Below are 12,564 nucleotides of genomic sequence, written 5' to 3' on the forward strand. Positions count from 1 at the left end.
CTCTGAGGTATCACCTCACACCTAGCAGATTGGCTAAAATGAAAGAAGGGGAGAGTAATGAATGTTGGAGGGGATGTGGCAAAATTGAGACATTAATGCATTGCTGGTGGAGCTGTGAACTGATCCAGCCATTCTGGCTGGTAATTTGGAATCATGCTCAAAGGGCTATAAAAGAATGCCTGCCCTTTGATCCAGCCATATCATTGCTGGGTTTGTACCCCAAAGAGATCATAGATAAACAGACTTATACGAAAATATTTATAGCTGCGCTTTTTGTGATGGCAACAAATTGGAAAAGGAGGGTATGTCCTTCAATTGGGGAATGGCTGAACAAACTGTGGTATATGGGGGTGATGGAATACTATTGTGCTAAAAGGAATAATAAACTGGAGGAGTTCGAGGCGAACTGGAGAGACCTCCGGGAACAGATGCAGAGCGAAAGGAGCAGAGCCAGAAGAACATTGTACACAGAGACTGATATATTGTGGTAAAATTGTATGTAATGGACTTCTGTACCTGCAGCAATACAATGACCCAGGACAATTCTGAGGGATTTATGGTAAAGATGCTACCCACATTCAGAGGAAGGACTGCAGGAGAGGAAACATATAAGAAAAATAACTGCTTGAACGCATGGGTCGGAGTGGACATGATTGAGGGTGTGGACTCGAAACTACCACACCAATGCAACTACCAACAATTTGGAAATTGGTCTTGATCAAGGACACATGACAAAACTAGTGGAAATGTGCATTGGCCATGGGTGTGGGGAGTGCGGGGGGCGAAGGGGAAAGGAGGAGCATGAATCATGTAGCCATGTTAAAAATGAATATTAATAAATGTTTGAAAAAGTCACCCAAGGGAAAAAAAAAAGTAATGTTGACTTTATCACATTCAGGGTATTTAATCAATGTCCAGGATATACTGACAACAGTGAAATTAGGCATTGCCATATTACTTGCAAAAGATTTTATAGATTTACAATTCCAAAATAAATTAATGATTTCCCCAATCACCCAATAATAGTGAGGTTGGTTATTTTTTTTAAATTTATTGTCAATGTATAGGGAAAAATGGTACTTAAAACTTGTTTTACATATTTGCATGTCCATTTAATGTTTTTTTTTGTTGATAAAGTTAAGCTTATTTTAAATATCAATAATTCATATTTGATCTTTTGAAAACTCCATATATTTTAGTCATATATCAATTGGGATAACTAGATCATATTTGCTTATTTTAGCAATCTTATGCTGTTTTAAGAAATCACATTTACAATGTTGTATTTTCCATCATAAGTGGGTTTAAAATGTACACTATTGCATGGGAGGGTGGTATGAAGTACCAGATCCATTTGATGATTCTTTTTCCAATGCTATTTTATATCTCAGAACAGGAATCATGAAAGAGATCTCTGATCTGATGGTCTGAGACACTTCCCATGAAGTTATCACATGCTATTCAGTGATCATATTCTATACCACAAAATGTGTCCTTGCCGAGAACTCCTTCCCCTGGTTTTGCTAGAAGTCTAAGAGAAAGAAAGAATAGTCAGAAAGAAAAAAATAAAGAAATGGAGAATAATTACTTCCATATACATGATGAGGCTTCATAGGGGTAAATTCTCCACATGAGTCTGTGCTTCTGATTTTCAGTCATTAATTACCAAGTACAATTTTATTCATTAGAACAAGTCAAGAGTTCTTTTTGTCATTATGGCAAGGCATATGTTCTTCTGGTCAGAATCCATGCCCAGTTCTATGGAAGATATTGAGTCTAATAATGAGTAGTGTAGCTAACTTGATTACCCTTTGGCAATCAATACTTTTTTTAATCTTGTATGTATGTTTAGACAGAATGCCTTATGCATAATGTTTTCTATTTTTTTTAAATAGAAAAGAATCACTTCTGTCCCAGTACTGAAGAAAATCACAATATCTTCCCTTACACATTTGTGTCTTTCTTTTCTTAAACATTTAAAATAAATAAATCAAAGTTGGCATTCCTTTAGTTATTCAGGACCTCCTTTATTTTTAGGCATTGCAGTTTATTATTGTTCTTAAACAGGTTGTGAATAATTTCTAAATAATTTAATTCACAAATATTCTATGTCTCATTTGTAGTATTTTTCTTTTGAATTATAATTTCATCCATGTAGGTAGCCCAAGGTATTCGAGACTTCTTGAACTCCAAGTCAATTTCCATAGACATTTTGCAACAATGCTTCTCATTCTTATAAATTGGGTATTGTTTAATATGCTTATTTAATAGTTCTGCTAATGCATAAGAATAAGGAACATCACGGAAGTGTGACTGATATCCTATGATTTTCCTGACACAATTTATAGTGCCTTTATTATTATTATTTGGGGATGGATTTTCCTTTTATCCTATTATGCCATCCACATGATATTTTGACACTTTTTGATGTTAATTTACCTCAAATATAATTTTCATCTTATTACAAATACTCTAAATTTCAAAAACATAGCTAATCAAAGTGGCAAGTGTTGTCCCTTTTTTTATGAGAATGACTCTGTTGATTTACTGTTGACTAAGATGCTGGCTTAAGGCACATTTTTAACATGTTGAGGGAAAACAAATTTCTATCAGTTCATTTACTTTGTTATTATGATGCTCTATTATACTTTTTATACCTGGTTGATATATTTTCTCATCTTTGAGTTTACTTTATTATTATGCTATTATGTTATTAGTTAGATACTCTTTCTGACAGTGAAAAATCCTTGAATATCAGATATAAACTGTGCTAAGGTAACTAGGAGTGATTTTCTGAACTTTTATTCTATAAGGTAATATTTCATTCATTTATTTTATATCTTTGCTTATTAGCAACAGTTCCATCTAACTGTTGTTCTTATTTGGTTTTCAAATCAACATCATTGTTGCTTCATAAAAGACATATATCCTCTCCATTTAGAAATAATCTATGTAATACAGATTTTTCTCTTTCATGTTTGAAAAGCCTTTGAAAAATCAATATGTACCACATTTTTCTCCCATCATTTAGGAAAAAAAATATTTTAATGACTTCTTGTATTTTGTTCTATTAAATTGATCTTTTTCAGAAAAGTATCTGATGGACAACTAGGTGGCTTAGTAGATTGAGAGGCAGGCCCAAAGACATGAGGTCCTGGGTACAAATCTGACCTCAGATATTTTTGTGTGACCCTCGGCAATCCCTTAACTCCCCTTGCCTAGCTCTTGCTATTTTTCTCCCTTGGAAGGAATATGTAGCATTGACTCTAAGAAAGGAGGCAATGGTTTAAAAAAAAAACATAACTATTGGCTTTCTTTTGGGTCAGTTTGGGCAATTTCTATTTTTGTAGTTAAGTGGTATAATATTTAGACTTCTGGGTCTGAGGTTAGGAATATCTGAATTCAAATCATGCATAAGGCATTTACTACTTTGTGATTCTGGAAATTCACTTAATCTTAGTCTGTCTCAGTTTCCATATTCATAAAATGGGATACTAATAACACCTATATCCGAGAGTTATTGCAAGATTTAGATGAGAAAATGTTTGTAAGGGTCTCTGAAAATCTGAATGTGATATTAATCCTAAAAGTCAAGAAAATGTATTAGAAGATAGCTATATGTAATATGACTCCAATATTAATGGTTTCCTTTGTGTTTGTTATGTTATCTTATGTAGATTTACAATTGTGTTTACTTGAATATATTTTTAAATGTAGTTGCTAACGATTTATTAATTTTGATATTTTCAAAAGCTACACTTATATTTTATTTAATAATTTTATTCTTCTTTCCTTTTCTATTGTACTAATTTCTGTTTGTTTAAAAAATGTAACTCTTTTCAGGTGTAACTTTTAGGTGAAAACTTAATTCATGCATTAATTTTTATTTTATATTAATATAGCTCCGTGTTACATAAAAATTGGCTTCTATTGTACAGACTTTTGATTTGCTGCATTTGGGTCATCATATTCTGAATAATCCCCTCTGGTTTCCCTGCTTTTTTTATTTAACCTAATTATTTTTAATAAATATTTAATGTTCTGTTATGACTTTTGCTTGCTGTTTTTTTAATTCCAATTCAATTGTCTTAGTTTCTGAAAATACAATATGTTTTAATTTCCACAGTCACTCTGTAATTTAGTGGCCAGAGAAGGAAGCATGCTCACTTTCTTCAATGATAGAAGTAGCTCAGTGGTGGATTTTGGCTTGATGTAGAGAAATATCTGACTGATTCAGCAATATAACAGTGAAAAGGACTGCCTAGAATGGATATGTCTCCACATTTCCAGATCTTCAAGGAAAGACTGAATAACTTTGTGAAGAGGAGGCTGGGAGTATGATTTCCACATTGGTCAAGAGTGTCTTTGGGATTTCTTTCATCTGTGAAATCCTGGGAACCTATGAAAATCTGACTCCACTTGAATTCCTTTAAAAAAAAAAAGATAATACTGCTTCATGCCTCCATGCCTTTCTTCAAGTATTTCTGGTAACTACAAGATTTTAATGACTCTCTTTTCCTGGTGAAAGTCTGCTCTTTTTTACAAGACTACTTCAAATGATTCCTCCTGCTGGAAGTTTTCCCTGATTTCTCCTGATGCATTGATCAATATGAGTTACACACACACACACACACACACACACACACACACAAGATCTCACAAAACACTGTGTTTTATAATGCTTTACTGCATATAATATAGAATATTGTTTGGGAAAGTGATCCATGTAGAAGTCTGTGTGCTCTGCTGCTCTAAGTGTAATATCCTTTCTAGCATCTCAATATATAAGATCAAATATAGAAGATTATTTAAGTTTAATTGTATTTCTAAATGTGCTATGTAGGTTTATGGGAATGGAATTTTCCCAAGAGATTGAATGTTTATGATTCTATAGATTTTCAAAAACACTTTGTAAAAGGAGTCAAAGGACTTGGGTTTGTATTCTATTTCTTGAGTTAATTATATATGCAGCCTTAGATAAGTAGTTTTTCCTCCTCAGTTCCAAGTTACATTGTCTATAAAATAAAGAGAGTGGATTAAATAAAAAGTAGTCTCCCCTAGCCTGAAATCTACAGCCAATGTTCCTTCTCCCTCCGTGAGTTAGGAACTGAGGCCTTCAGTCTTTCATTACTCCTTCCTTGTCTCCAATAAAGTGAGGACTTCAATAAAATGAGGAAGGATGAAGACTAATTTGATATACAACTACAGGAACACATTTATGTGTGGTGGTGGCAGTTTTTTATTATTCAATATGATACATAATAATAAATTCCAAATGTAGAGGCATTGCACATTTACAAATACCTCACAGAAGCTACCAAGGTTCAGTTCATTAAGAGACAAAACTATGGATCCCTCACTAATGTTTTCACTTTTCTTAGTTAGTCATAGCACAGAAATCAAATCAAGGACATTATTTTAAAGAAGCATATTTATAAAAGTAAAAGAAAGTGTTATCCTGATAAAACTGAGACATTCTCTCCCACAAATATACTCTTAGTAGGAAGAGAAGACAGGAACAGAAAAGAGATCATGCAGTGAATACATGGGGTCATAATGCACATGATAAAAAGCAAATTGGCTTTCAGAAGAGCTGGATTTCTGACATACTTCAGAGATATTGTCATACTGAGGCTGCTGCCTACTTGTGTTGCCATGGTGGATAGGTAGCCTCTTTCATGTATATAATTGATCTCAGATTCTCCATATCTCTTAAAGGTTATATCCTATTCCTAGATAAGATAGAGGACAGGGATGGTGTCCCTTTTAGAGATGGAGGAAACCCCCACCAGAGACTGAGTGCCATGCTCAGCCACCCAACCTTACCTTCCTGGCCCCTCCCTTATCTCAGACAGGGAAGGGAGGAAATTCACCCATTTGGCTGCTGAGCAGAGTGGAGGGTGAAGTTAAGAATGTTCGTAGGCACATCAGGAGAGTGGAAAAACCCTGTCCCAAGTCCCTCTGGCTTTCTAGTAATGAACTCTGGCATGCAATTGCAGGTGTGCCCACAGAGAGGGTTCTGCATGCCCTTTTTGGCACATGTCGCATAGGTTCGGAGTCATAGATATATTGTGAAGATGGAATTAGCTCTACCCTGTCCATTTTTAGATTTAATCACCAGAAGTGTGATTTATTCTAAGTGGGGGAGGTCTGTAACCCATGTATGCAATAGTGGGTGATGAATCATAATCAACTGACTCCCCCCAGGGCAGTCCTAAGCAAAATTTAAGCTGTAATTGGTACACGTAAAGTGGGAGGTAGGTACAGGAAGTGACACAAAAGAAGTGTCTATAAAAGGAGTTACAACTTCCTGTGAGCATTTCTTCTTCAGAATTCTGAGCTAGAGCTGGAGGTCTTTTGCTTTGGACAGGATTCTGGAGGAGCTCTGGCTGAGGATCCTGGACTGCTTTCTATTTCTCCTTAGAACTGTCACGTGAGTGAGTGAAAAAGACTGACGCCTTCCTGGATTTTCTGAAGGGACTAGCCTCAGGAGAGGCCTCTCCTCTTGAGAGAGGTTTCATGACTGAAGCCCTGGCTTTATTCATTCCTCGGCCCTCTACACAAGGCTGAGGCCCCTCTGGCTGAGGGCTAATTAGCCCTGCTTTGGCTGAGGCAGGGGTAGGAGCAAAATACTTAGTGTGTTAGGTCAGATATCTTGCCCTATCCTCTCTCTAATTTTCTTACTTTCACTTTCTCTTCCTATTTGTAAATAAACTACCATAAAAATCATTCTGACATGAGTTTTTCATTTGGAATTGAGTAATTAATTCCTAGAGATCCAAACTCTTAATATTCAGACCAACCATAATTTTTACCTTTTAACATAGGATTTTCAACAGCAGAGACTACTTCATTATTATTATTATTATTATTATTATTATTATTATTATTACTATTTGTATCTGAGTCTGTAGCACCTTATGGGATATTGCTGGCTCACACTAAGCACCTGGTAAAAGTTCATTGAATTAGTCCTATATTTCATTTAGATGTGCAGTCTTTTCCTCCCTCCTGGTTTTGTCTAGCTTGTTAAGCCTAGCTCTGTTGTTTTGATAGATCTCTATCAACAGTGTTCAAATAAACAGGCACATGATTGCATATGGTTTCACTTGGTTCCAAAGTTTCTATCTTTGGTTTGTGGTCTCAACTGGATTGGTTAGATGTTGTGCTCTCTAGTCTCCATTTCTTTTTTAGTTTAAATTCTCAAAAGTATTCCTGCTACATTTTTTAAAAAACCCTCACCTTCTGTCTTGGAGTCGGCAGAAGAGTGGTAAGGGCTAGACAATGGGGGTCAAGTGACTTGCCCAGGGTCACACAGCTGTGAAGTGTCTGAGACCAGATTTGAACCTAGGACCTCCCGTCTCTAGGTCTAAATCTTAATCCACTGAGCCACCCATTCTGCTATACTTTTTAATGAATCAATAACCCACCCCCACGCACACACACCCAAACAGCCAGTGAATGAACAAAAGGTGAGGGTGTGATGGGGACCATCCTTCCTAACTTTCTTAGCTTCTTCTCCTATAATGAGCAGTCTACTTCTTCTGCATATGGTAATATTTTGTCTGCACTTGGTCTTGATTTTCTCCCACTGAGTATGTCTATATGAAAATTCAAAGCTTATCTCTGCCCCCCCACCTAATTTCCACAGGAAAGAAGGGGAAGTATATGAGAGATGTTGTGAGGGTAAAGACAAATGTACTTGGCTACAGATTAACTTCATGGTATGAGTTTGAGTGAGGAGTCAGGAATGGCAGTTTGGTTTTGAGCCTGGAAAACTAGAATGAGAATGGTCCTACTATTAGTAATTGGGAGAGTTCTGAAGAAAGGAAGGATTGGGGAGAAAGATATTAAGGTCATTTTTCATGCTGAGTTTAAAGTGTCAAAATGATATCTTTAGAGGCAGCTAGATGGCTCAGTGGATGGATCACTAAGCCTGGAGCCAGGAAAACTTGAATTCAAACCCAACCTCTGACACTTACTAATTGTGAATGTGTGACCCTGAGCAAGTCACTTGACCTCTGTTTGCCTAATACCCAGGAGAAGAAAACAGAAAAACAGACCAGTATCATTGCCAATAAAACTCCAAAAGTGACCACAAAAAAATTAGACAGAACTGAACAACAATAAGTGATCTCCAGTTAAAAATGTTCAAAAGACAGTTTCTGAAGCACAACTGGAGGCGAATGGGGCAGTTAGGTGGTGTCGAGTGCTGGGTTTGCAGTAAGGAAGACTCATCTTCCTGAGTTCAAATTTGGCCTCGGACACTTACTAGCTGAGTGATCCTAGGCAAGTCATTTAACCTTGTTTGCCCCATTTTCCTCCTCTGTAAATTGAGGTAGAGAAGGAAATGGCAAACCACTCAGGAATCTTTGCCATGAAAACCACAAATGGATTCACAAAGAGTCAGACACATCTGAAACAATTCACCAAAATCATGAAATACTAGAGGTGAGGAGAGATGTTGGGTTTTCACAAGCAGATCTGAGAATCATCAGCAAAAAGATTATAATTGAATCCATGAGAGCAGCAGAGGATATCAGGCAACGATATTGAAATTATATGTTGTGCTTAAATGATTCTAGGGAGGTTCTGACTGACACAGGCAAGTGATTTATGGACAGTAACAAGTATCTGCTGATAGATACGGGTGGCAGAGTGGAATGGATTTTTGATCCAATATCATGAAAAGAGTCACCCCAATAGGCACAGTTATCCTTGGAACCTTATGAAGAAGATGGATCTAATTGGAAACTTGAAGGGAAGTTAGGATAAGAACTGCACAGTCTATATGGTCTACATCCTTAATTCTCCAACAGTGATCACAGTTCCTACTGCATGATCATGAGACCCATGACTAGAGTCAATTGTTAACAACTGTTAAAATTGAATGGAGTCCAATTCGAATTCCTCATCTTATTGAGGAAGAAACTAATGTCAAGGAAGGCACAACGAGTTGTTTTATACAATGGTCTAACGGTCTCCGAGGCATTCTTCTTTTCTATATTTGAAAAAATGCACACTTTAAAAAAAAGTTTGTTTGGGAAGAGAAGGGTGAGAGACCCATGGAACGTTTGAGATTTATTTTTTAATACCATTTTTGAAATTATTTTGAAGCCCCCATTCTTCTGAGAAAAAAAGAGGCCATTTTGTTGCTGTTTAAGAGTAAGCAAATGTTTTATTCTCCCCGTCTCATCTTTGCTTTGAACTTCAGAGCTCATGTGAACATTTAAGAGTAACTGGGTGTGATTTTTTTGCCTTCAAGCTTGACTGTTCTGATCATATCCAGCAGTGAGTCTCAAAGAGGGCTTATATAATTCAAAACTTCTATGTGGATGAAATGTCAAAGGCATTCCTCTCTTAAGCTCTCAGTACACCTGTGTCAACCGTGTTGGCTCTGTTGGAGGAAGAGTAAATGATTTTTTTACAGATTATGCGCTTTTATTCCTTAACAAAAGATGGCATAGGAGAATAGTTTCCTTTCTCCCATTTATTTTTTTTGCCTTCCCCCAGTGCCCTTGAAGGTTGTTTTGCACCTGACCAAGTATTATTGAGAGGCAGAAGTTGATAGAAGGACAAAAAAAGGTCTCAAACTGTCTTCTTGAAAAACATGCTCATTCGGCATCCAGACTAGGCTCAAATCATAGCTTTTTTGTATGTTCTATTATCTTCAAGTCAAAAAATGTTGGGCATCCCTTGTCACTGAGCCTCTGTTGACAGAAAAGGGAGCCTTTTTTCCACTTCTTGTATTCATGTATGATTCTGATTTTTAAAGACTTTCCCTGTCACCAATGGCAGCAAAAAACCTTCCATTTGTTTGATGAGTGGCCCTTAGTTTTGGTTAAGGTTGATCTAAGCCCTGGAGCCTAAACCGATTTTGACAAAACAAAACACACACACCTATAAGTGAGTTCTGGGAGGTTTCAATGTACACATCCTGCCACAGTGTAGTATAGCAGAAAAACGGTCTGACATCCTTACATGAGAAACAAAAAGATCTCTTAAGAATAAAAGCTATACAGTGAGAGCTTTTGAATCCTGGTGACATTCGTTAGCTGTGTGACCTTGGACAAATAACCTGCATGTCAAAGCCCAAGATGAAGAAAGTCGAGCTTCCTCATCTGGGAAGTCAAAAGGTCTAAGTAGATGATCTTGAAGGTCCCTTCTAGCTCTAAATATCTAAATCTATGATTCAATTACTTCTCTATGAATTCTTTTTTTTTCCCAGTTATTTCAAAGGATTTGATGAACATTCAGTCATTGGAGAATTATCAGAAATGAATCTATGTCTAAGAAATGAAAGACCTCATCCAGGCCCCCTTTTAGGGTCATGTTCTGGGGCCCTTATACTGGGTAGAGATCAAAATGCTTCTTGCACCAAGCCGATGATGAGAGCAGGAATGACAGATGTCAAAAAGAGAAGAAGCGGGGGCAGCTGGGTAGCTCAGTGGATTGAGAGTCAGGCCTAGAGACGGAAGGTCCTAGGTTCAAATCCAGCCTCAGACACTTCCAAGCTGTGTGACCCTAGGCAAGTCACTTGACCCCCATTGTCCACCCTTACAACTCTTCCATTTAGGAGCCAATGCACAGAATTAAGGGTTTAAAGAGAAATAAAGGAATTCAAGAAGGGCATAAAATTTGATTTGACCTAGTCAAATCATTTTGTGCGTATGGGTGTAAATATGCATGGTGATACACACATATACACAAAATTATCAGATTGGGTCTGATCTATTGATTATCAAACCATTAAATCAAACACTCTTTGTGTGACCTTGGACACATCACCTATCATCTCTAGACCTTAGATTCCTCATTTGTAAAATGATGAACGTTTACTTGAAGGTCTCTGAATCTTCTTATTCTAGTTCTATGATGTCATGGCCCTTTGTGATTTCTCCATTTAGAATGTAAGCAAGTTGAAGATAGGAATTGTTTTCACTTTTTCTTTGTAAGCCTAAGACTAGCCAGAATATGGCACCATATAAGTTTCCCAGTTCATTTGTGGATAGACTGTGATCCATTTTAGACTCCAAAATTTTGCGTAGGGAATAATCATTATTCCAGAGTCCCTTGTCAGAGAGGACTCCCAAAACAATCTGCTTGGTACTTATGAGAGTCAGGGCAAATGACTGAAAATGGGGGATGAAAAAATATCCATGTGTGCAGATATAATAAAAATAAAGTCCAGGAGGTTGTAAATATATTTGAAAATATAAAATATAAATATCCTTGAGCGATATCTGAGAAATGAAACACCCCCACATACAATCTCCTCCCCACAATCACACACCAGCATCTTCCCTTTTTTCTCCCTGTGATCTTTGTTTCACTCCTCAAAAACAGAAGTACCTGATAACTGTAACTGAAAATACATATACAAAACTCTACATGGGGTTTTTCATTGTTACACAGAATATCTAAACCTTTGCAAAAAGAATTTTGGAATATAGAATGTCCAAGATGGAAGATTCTTTAAAACAACTTCAGCCTTGGGCAGATTCTTGGAATGGAGGTTTTCAGAACTAGGCATAGGGTTAAGATCTAAAAATCCTGGGAGGAAAAAGAAATAAATAGAAATAAAAATAAAAACACTGAGAGTATTCTTAAAACAAAGAGGCCAGAACTGAGAATGGCCATGTAACAGTAGTTCAGAGCAAGAAGAGCATTTAAATGAAAGAATGTCAGAGGTTAGGACCTCTTTGAGGCTCGGATTCTTTTGTTCTCTTGACTCTGACTCTTTACCTTACACAGAGAACTGGAAAAAATTATTGAAAACTTATATTGGGGTTTATGCTTAGGTTCTTTCTATATAGAGTGTAGAATGGTATTTAATGATCAGTAGAGAATAGGATGAGGTTAATTATATATTTTTTCTGCATAATACAAATTCTTAACACACATAAGAATAACTATTGCTCAATGGCAGAAAACTTATCTAGTAGCAATAATACAATTATCACTATACTAGAAAATCAGTGTTTTAAAATCAAGGCATGCTCCATGACCTGAAGTATCTGAATAGTTTATCTGAACTTCATGATTTGGAATGTCAGGACAGAGATTAAGGTCTTCCCCTTGAACATAACCTGTCTGATGAAACTTCATATTTGCCATCAGTCTCATCCAACCAAAGGTCTCAGGATCTCTAGATTTCTGGAATTCATAGGATTACTTCTATAGCAAGCTATATCCGTTGCAGGATTATGGTTATGGTACATATATTTAGGGAAGAAATAAAACAAAATTATTATTGGGGAGCATAGAACTAGGCTTCTTGTAACTCCATCTCTTTAAAGCTGGAGAAAGGGTCCCCCATTTCCAAGCACTCCCAAAGAGAAATTGCATAGCTACTACTGTGCTGAAAAAGAAGGTAAGGCAGAAAACAGATCATTCCATTTTACAGATATGTTGAGTCTGTGGCTCTACTCAGTCAGTAACTAATATGATCATTGCTACCTCAATTCAAAGCCAAAGGTTCTTCCACATTAACATATACTTATCTTTGAATTCTACAGACATTACCAGGGGGATATGGGTATATGCTACTTGAGATACTTTGAT

The sequence above is a fragment of the Gracilinanus agilis genome, chromosome 2 (genome assembly GCF_016433145.1).
Source record: "Gracilinanus agilis isolate LMUSP501 chromosome 2, AgileGrace, whole genome shotgun sequence".
NCBI classification, from domain to species: domain Eukaryota; kingdom Metazoa; phylum Chordata; class Mammalia; order Didelphimorphia; family Didelphidae; genus Gracilinanus; species Gracilinanus agilis.